The sequence below is a fragment of the Hyperoodon ampullatus genome (genome assembly GCF_949752795.1).
Source record: "Hyperoodon ampullatus genome assembly, chromosome: 3".
Classification (NCBI taxonomy): domain Eukaryota; kingdom Metazoa; phylum Chordata; class Mammalia; order Artiodactyla; family Ziphiidae; genus Hyperoodon; species Hyperoodon ampullatus.
In genome coordinates this window covers 164,361,613-164,369,992 of record NC_136916.1, presented here as the reverse complement: position 1 = coordinate 164,369,992, position 8,380 = coordinate 164,361,613, and positions in this window count along the sequence as shown.

The window sequence follows — 8,380 nt, the reverse complement described above, 5'->3', positions numbered from 1 at the left end:
AGATTGGAACTGTGGGGACATTAATAGTGGTTTCAGAGATTCTCCTGCTCGCCCCTGAATTCTACACAGCAAGGCCTGCACCAGCTGTCCAGTGGCCCATCCAGAGGCCCTGTTGAAGTGACAGGATGCCTGGGGGTTGTTATTCTCTGGCCTCACATGGAGCAGCTGATAGGAGTGCCTGGTGCAGATGGTCTCTCATCCTGCCCACAAACAAGCACCGTCTGTCTGAACTGCAGTGGTACCAAGAGCTGGCAGACCTGGAATGATCTAATTGAAAAGAAGGCTAAGACCTCCGACTCCTCCTCAGGAATCACTGCTGCTGCCACCGTGCACCTGCCAGCAGCAGAGGACCACCCCCTGCTCATGTACTCTGCCTGTGAATGGTCTGAGTCCCCAGGTTTCCAGTTCAGCTTGAATACAAGCAGTCAGCTACTTTAGAGGCACTTTCTCTGTCCATATACTTCGTGAAGAGGCAAAATGCCTTTGCTTTTCAGAGCCAGAGGAACTGTATTAAATTCTGCAATCTCATTCCACCTGCATCGGCAGGTGGACTCTCAACCACTGCGCCACCAGGGAAGCCCTAAGTAAATATTTTTTTTCTTAGAAATTTGTAGGAATCATAAGCATAAAACAAAAGGTAGATTTAATCTCAAAAAACATTTTTTCCAAGTAAACTCACATAGAAAGTTATATAAGGGGGGCAGCCCTGAAGTTTTAATCATCCATAGTATGACCACATAAGTCAACAACAGTTTACTCTGCCCCGGTTTCTCCATTTGTGCCTTCAACTGTCACCCAAAGACATCGTGGAAGGAGGTTTCAGTCTCTAACGTACTATGAGGTCCTTAGAGGTTGGCACCAAGTAACTACTACCCAATTGAAAATGTACAGTTTTAGTGGTTGGAAACAGGTTTTCTGTAAGCAGCGCTAATCACTGTTAGATTCAACTCCTTTCCACACCTAACACTTAAAGCGCTTCCTACCATGGGTTACCTGCTGGGTTAAGTGCTTACAGGCACCTGTCAGTTAATCCAAACAACAACCCGATTAATGTCTGAGGCTGGAGAGGTTTGGGCATTTCCCCAAAGTCACTCAGCTAGTACGTGGCAGAGCAGGACTGCCCCTAGGCAGCCTGCCTCGGAGCCCTCTTCAGTATGACACTGGGGAATTACAGCCAAGGCTCACCTTTCCATGATGTAGTTGAGAACCCTGGCTTGGCCACATCACTGCTCTCCATTATAAAATGGGTTTTGAAAGTGCCAGTTACAGCAGTACCCCTGTTCTCCAGGAGGCAAGAAGCCATGGGCACCAAAATCAAAATGAGGCAATATGGGGAGGTGGGAATAATACAAAGTCCCATTTCTATTCTGAACTGTGGGGAGGAGGAAGGCTCTTCTTCCCAAGGTGCTGATTGCTATGCACACTACCTGCTCAGGATGGTGGACCCATCCGGCTACGGCTATCTATCCGCATGACAGCCAGCCAATCACTGCAGGCTAATCATGCCCCTCGGCCCGGTGGTCCACATATCTCGGCCTCCGTTCCCTTTCACTGTGGGAGAAAGAAGGCCAGGAGAGAAAGTCTCTGGCCTCTAAGTGTTTGCACGGATGCCTGAGTGGAGTGGGACGGTGAGATAAGGGGTATTTCAGGCTATTCTTCTGCTTGTGTGAATAGCGCATGATTGATTTCAGAAAAAGAAATTCATTTCCCTGCAGACATATTTTTATCACTTGCTTGAATTCCTTGATGCTTTACTCACCATATGTATAGAAGAGCCAGGTCTCCTTCAGAGGGGGATGGAAGGGAAAATGGATAACACTTTAAACCTGGGAGGAAAAAAATATATATGTGTGTATAAAAGGCACTGCCAGATAAAATGTTCTGTGACCTATAAGCTCTGGAATGGGTCAGAGGGATTATACTAATGCTGACATTTAGAAATGATGAGATCTGTTGGCTGCTGCGTTTGCATGTAGCATGCCAAAATACCTTCCAGAGCTCGCCTTCCGGGGGAGCCTCCACGAAGCTCCCCCTGAAGAGCAGGCACTTTAACCCTGTGGGTGAGAGCCAGACTTAGAGAGTCACTTTGCGCTGACTTTTACAGAGTGATATGACTTTATTTAATGGGACATATTCAATTTAGTTAAGCTCTCAAATTTATATACTCCTAAAAAAAAGGCTTAGGAGAGGCTAAGATCAATGGAAATGATTTCAGCGGGAGTGATGCTGAGGAGGGAGGGTGGTGGACAGTGGACAGGAGAGGAGGGGTGGGTAGAGAAAGAGGAATTTGTATGCAGTGAGTTTCTTGGACACAAGCTTTTTTTTTTTTTTTTTTGTTAAAGCCTGGTGTGTTTCACATTTAGGTGGGAGTGAAAATGCTCCCTGGGATGGGTTAGTTCTGTGAGATTGAAAATTTGGGCAATTTTCAGGACCCCTTTTTTACTCTAGTGTAAAGTTGGCACTTTGGTAATACGTCAACTAGGGTGTAAGCACCTTAGTATCTGACATTTGAACAGACCAATAGGATAAGGTGTTTTTCAGACAATAGTTGTCCCATGGTAATTTGCACAGGTGGAGGCTGAGCAGGGGAGTAGAAAACCATCAGCCCTGGTTGGGGAAGGTCTTTTTGCCCTTAGGTGGGAATACCAGAGAGTCAGACATTTTGGGAATGTACTTTCAAGCAAAGTCTCCGGAGGGGCAGACCTGTGTCTGGGATGTTTTGGAGACTGCATAATTTCCCCAGGTGGCTTCTTCAACAGTGGTTCTCTGCTTCTCTTCTGGGCTCCTGCTGGGAACAGACCATTTAGGACTGAGGACACTTTAGGACTGGTCCATGGCACATTCCCTCTCAGACTTCCCCAAGAAGGGGACTAGGGGCTGTTCAAGTGCTTGTCTGCCTAAGAGGTGAACAGAGAGAGCTAAGGATAGAAACTGCAAATGTGACAGATGAATTGAATAACTGGGAAGCCAATGGTCAATATAGGTGAATGAACATTTATATTGAAGAATGCAGTCATTCACTATCTTCTAAGCTATACGAAAATAATCTTGCATCTCTGTTTTCTCTTTTACAAATTAGTGGATGTCACTCCTTCACAGTCTGATGTTCAGCTGGGTGATTCTGTTCACCATCCTTTCTAAGCCTCTGCAACATCCCCTATTTTACAATAGATTAAAAAATGATATTGAGTCACTTCAGTAAGGGGTCAACTACAGTTGAATGTAGCAAGAGTAGTATTTTAAGGGTCAAAAAATGATAAGCATGTTGGAAGCATGTGACAGAAACAGAAATATAGATCAGTGGTACCGGATAGAAAGCCCAGAGATAAACCCACTCACATATAGTCACCTAATTTACGACAAAGGAGGCAAGAACATACAATGAAGAAAAGACAGCTTCTTCAATAAATGGTGCTGGGATAACTAGACAGCTACATGTAAAAGAATGAAATTAGAACACTCCCTAACACCATACACAAAAATAAACTCAAAATGGATTAGAGACCTAAGTGTAAGACTGGACACTATAAAACTCTTAGAGGAAAACATAGGAAGAACACCCTTTGACATAAACCATAGCAAGATCCTTTTTGACCCACCTCCTAGAGTAATGAAAATAGAAACAAAAATAATTTTTTGTTTGGGGCCTAATTAAACTTAAAAGCTTTTGCACAGCAAAGGAAACCATAAACAAGACCAAAAGACAACCCTCAGAATGGGAGAAAATATTTGCAAATGAAAAAACAGACAAAGGATTAATCTCCCAAATATACAAATACCTCATGGAGCTCAATATCAAAAAAAAAACAAACAACACAATTAAAAAATGGGTGGAAGACCTAAATAGACATTTCACCAAAGAAGACATACAGATTGCCAACAAACACATGAAAGGATGCTCAACATCACTAATCATTAGAGAAATGCAAATCAAAACTACAATGAAGTATCACTTCACACCGGTCAGAATGGCCATTATCAAAAAAGCTAGAAACAATAAATGCTGGAAAAGGTGTGGTGTAAAGGTGTGGTGAAAAGGGAACCTTCCTGCACTGTTGGTGGGAATGTAATTTGATGCAACCACTATGGAGAACAGTATGGAGGTTCCTTAAAAATCTAAAAATAGAATTACCATATGACCCAGCAATCCCACTACTGGGCATATACCCTGAGAAAACCATAATTCAAAAAGAGACATGTACCACAATATTCATTGCAGCACTATTTACAATAGCCAGGAAATGGAACCAACCTAAATGTCCATCAACAGGTGAATGGATAAAGAAGATGTGGTACATATATACAATGGAATATTACTCAGCCATAAAATGAAACAAAATTGAATTATTTGTAGTGAGGTAGATGGACCTAGAGTCTGGCATACAGAGTGAAGTAAGTCAGAAAGAGGAAAACAAATATCGTATGCTAACACATATATATGGAATCTAAAAAAAAAAGAAAAAAAGTACTGATGAACCTAGTGGCAGGGCAGGAATAAAGACGTAGACATAGAGAATGGACTTGAGGACATGGTGGGGGGAGGGAGGGGCAAGCTGAGGTGAAGTGAGAGTAGCATCGACATATATACACTACCAAATGTAAAATAGATAGCTAGTGGCAAACAGCAACATAGCACAGGAAAATCAGCTCAGTGCTTTGCGACGACCTAGAGGAGTGGGATAAGAGGGTGGGAGGCAGATGCAACAGGGAGGGGATATGGGGATATATGTATGCATATGGCTGATTCACTTTGTTGTACAACAGAAACTAACACAGTATTGTAAAGCAATTATACTCCCATAAAGATGTATTAAAAGAAAAAAAGAAACCAACTTTAGACTAGTTTAGGTAAAATAGGTAACTGAATTTATTAGGCGGATATTACAGAAACTCATAGACTCAAAGGAAGGCTGTGGAGAAATGCTGATAAGCTGTTTCCACACGGAAAACATTTTTGTTAGTAGCTCTGGATCTCCTTGTTTCTAGCTCTCAAGTGTTTAGGGGTCTTTCCCACCAGATTTGATTCAGATAATTTGGAGGAGGAACTCTGACTGGCTGAGCTTGAGTCATGTGCTCACTGTTGAACCAAACATTCTACCTAAGGATATGGAACATTCATTGGCCAAGGTTAGATCACATGTTCTTCCCTTTGGACAGTGCTTGTTTTCAGAGAGGGAGAATGTGATGGGTAATAAGGAGAACTTAGTTATAATTTTGACACACAGTGGATGTTGTATTCCTACTTATCTAGGACAAGGTCATAGTCAATGTTTTTCTTCACAGTGCTATGTTGCTAACTTAGTGACCTATGTTTCACAGTAAATATTATCTCTTTCAAAGTTATAATTTGGCTTAGCCAGTCATTCCCTATGTTATATTGGCCCAGCTTGCTTTGAATCACTATCAAATTGCATTCCGTTTTGTTAAATGGGTTTCTTTTAGGTCATCAAATACTCTTCCAAAAAAAATGAAAAGAAAAAAAAAGAATCCCCTCCAGTTGTTCATATAACATTCCCAAATTCTATGTGTTCAGGCTAAATCCATCCTTACTGCAGGCACCCTATTGTCGAAGTTGGAGAAAAGTGCCTGCCACTTTTTACAAGGACGTTTGTGGGCGGGGGACTCAGTTAAGTCTCCCTTTGCTTATCACATCACTTGATTTATCTGAGGGTAGAGGGAGTGAGGTAGGAGACTTGACAGGCAGAGATAGCTCAGCCAGTCAGGCTCAAATACCACTGCATGAGGATAAAACCCTTAGCCAAACAGACCTTCTAAATACCACTGAGAAGCAGGAATAAACCATGCAGACAGGAATAAGGCTCCTGTCCAAGCATTACAGAACCTCTGTCACACTTCTGCAAACTCAAAACACACATATGTATATGTATATATCATTTCCTGTTATTATTGGTAACCAGATAGCTAAGGGTATAAGTTTAGCATCACACAGACTCAAGTGCTGACAACTTATTTTTACAGGGCAGCCTTGAGAAATCCAACAGAGGTAAATGAAAGGAGGGGGAAAAGATCATAAAGGAGGTGAGAGCACATAATTTAATCCTTGCTATTGGCACTCACCGGCTTTTAGAACTCAGTCCCTGCACCGCCCCCGCCCTGGTCCCCTGCCTTCCCATTTTCAGCTATAAGCTTTTCTGATAAATCAAGAAGTAAAAAACACATTGGAAACTGCAATTCTGTGTGTGTGTGTCGGGTGTGGGAGAGAATGTGTATTAAAGGCTAAAATGATGGTCTTGCAGAGCTCTGGGAAGCAGCACTGTGGATTTCTGAGAGGTCACCAATTGCTGATGAGGGAGGCAATCAGGTTGCATTGCTAGTGTCCTGAGCATGAACTTCCAGGCTCTCTGTCAAGACCAAGTCAGTAAACTGGTTCACGATTTTCCTTGCCAACTGCAAAAAAAACCCCAAACGAACAAAAACAAAACAAAACAAACTCTGTTTGACCTCATGTGGCAGCTCAGCACTGCGGGAAGGGCACTGAACCTGGAGTCTAAAATCTGGACCAAGGGCTTCCCTGGTGGCGCAGTGGTTGAGAGTCCACCTGCCGATGTAGGGGACGCAGGTTCGTGCCCCAGTCCGGGAAGATCCCACATGCCGCGGAGGGGCTGGGCCCGTGAGCCATGGACACTGAGCCTGCGCGCCCAGAGCCTGTGCTCCGCAATGGGAGAGGCCACAACATTGAGAGGCCCGCATACTGCAAAAAAAAAAAAAAAAAAAAAAAAATCTGGACCAAGTCCTGGTTTTGTTTCTTATTTGGCATATGATTTAAAATTAGGGAAGCCTTACTGGTCTCATCTGTAAAATAGAGGAATTATAGCCTCTTTCATAAAATTGCCAAGAGAATTCAAGGCATCAGTGCACAGGAAATCACTCTTAAGATGTCTAATGCTTTACAAAGACAAGTGGTTATTATTATTTATAGCCTCTTCCTTATCTCACAGTCCCAACTCTGATAAGAAGACACTATTAGAAGCAACTTCAGCTGTAACTTTGCCAGAACCTCTTACCTTTTTTTTCCTCTGGGTTAGATGTCCTGTTTTTTTTTTTTTTTCTTTCTTTCTATATTACACCTAAAATGTTCTAGAAGCACATGGGAGAGCATTCCAGAATATAAGAATAGACAACTTCCCAAGGGAGGAGAGTGTTACTTCTCACACATGGGACAAAAATTTCTGGGTTTACACCAATGGTTTTAACCAGGAATGAATTTCACACACACAGACACAGACACAGACACACACACACACACACACACACACATCCAGGCCCCCTTTGGCAATGTCTGGAGACATTTTTGATCATTATGGTTTAACGGGTGCTACTAGCACCTAGTGGGTAAGGCCAGGGACGCTGCTAAACATTCTATGATGCATGGGACAGTGCCCCATAAAAAAATTATCTGGTCCAAAATATCCATGGTGCCAAGGTTGAGAAACCCTACTTTATTTGGAGGAGACATTTTATTTCCTAGGCTTACCAGATGGGTTTTGTCAGTTGGCAAGCTTCTGGAATGGAGAACTATTTCAGAATGGCTGCATTTTCTATTTTCCCATTATCTCTGCTATAAAATACTTAGTTTTTAGAATGAATGATATCCTTGAGCAAGTGATATCATTTACATGCATTTTCCTCTCAACTATCATGCTTAAAAATATTATGGATCGTTAGAAAGAAATGACCACTTTAATACACCTACGTTTTTTGCAGTGTCTTTAGAAAATTTTTTTGTAACTCACATGTCTTTAAATAAGGAAACCTTGAAAGTAAATAGGCTCTCTGTCTTTCTTTTTATTTTTTTGTTATTACTATAATGCATTTGCTTGAGATATTCTAAACTTTTTATATAATTAAGATAGAGAGGCTTCCCTGGTGGTGTAGTGGTTGAGAATCCGCCTGCCAATGCAGGGTACACGGGTTTGAACCCTGGTACGGGAGGATCCCACATGCCACGGAGCAACTAATTAAGTGCGCCACAACTACTGAAGCCCGCGTGCCTAGAGACCATGCTCCGCAACAAGAGAAGCCACTGCAATGAGAAGCCTGTGCACCGCAATGAAGAGTAGCCCCCGCTTGTCACAACTAGAGAAAAGCCTGCACGCAGCAATGAAGACCCAACGCAGCCAAAAATAAAAATAAATAAAATAAATAAATTTATTAAAAAATAATTCAGATAGAAACATGATTCCTATAGTACGATTTACTACTTTATTGAGTAGTCTTATTTCAGAAAATATGCCACCATTTAGATTTAATAACTTCAATTTTTAAAAAAATGAGATAACTGAAACTTTACAAAATTTTTGTGAGATTACCTCACATATCCTATATTCAGATTCCCCAATTATTGTTAACATTTTATAAC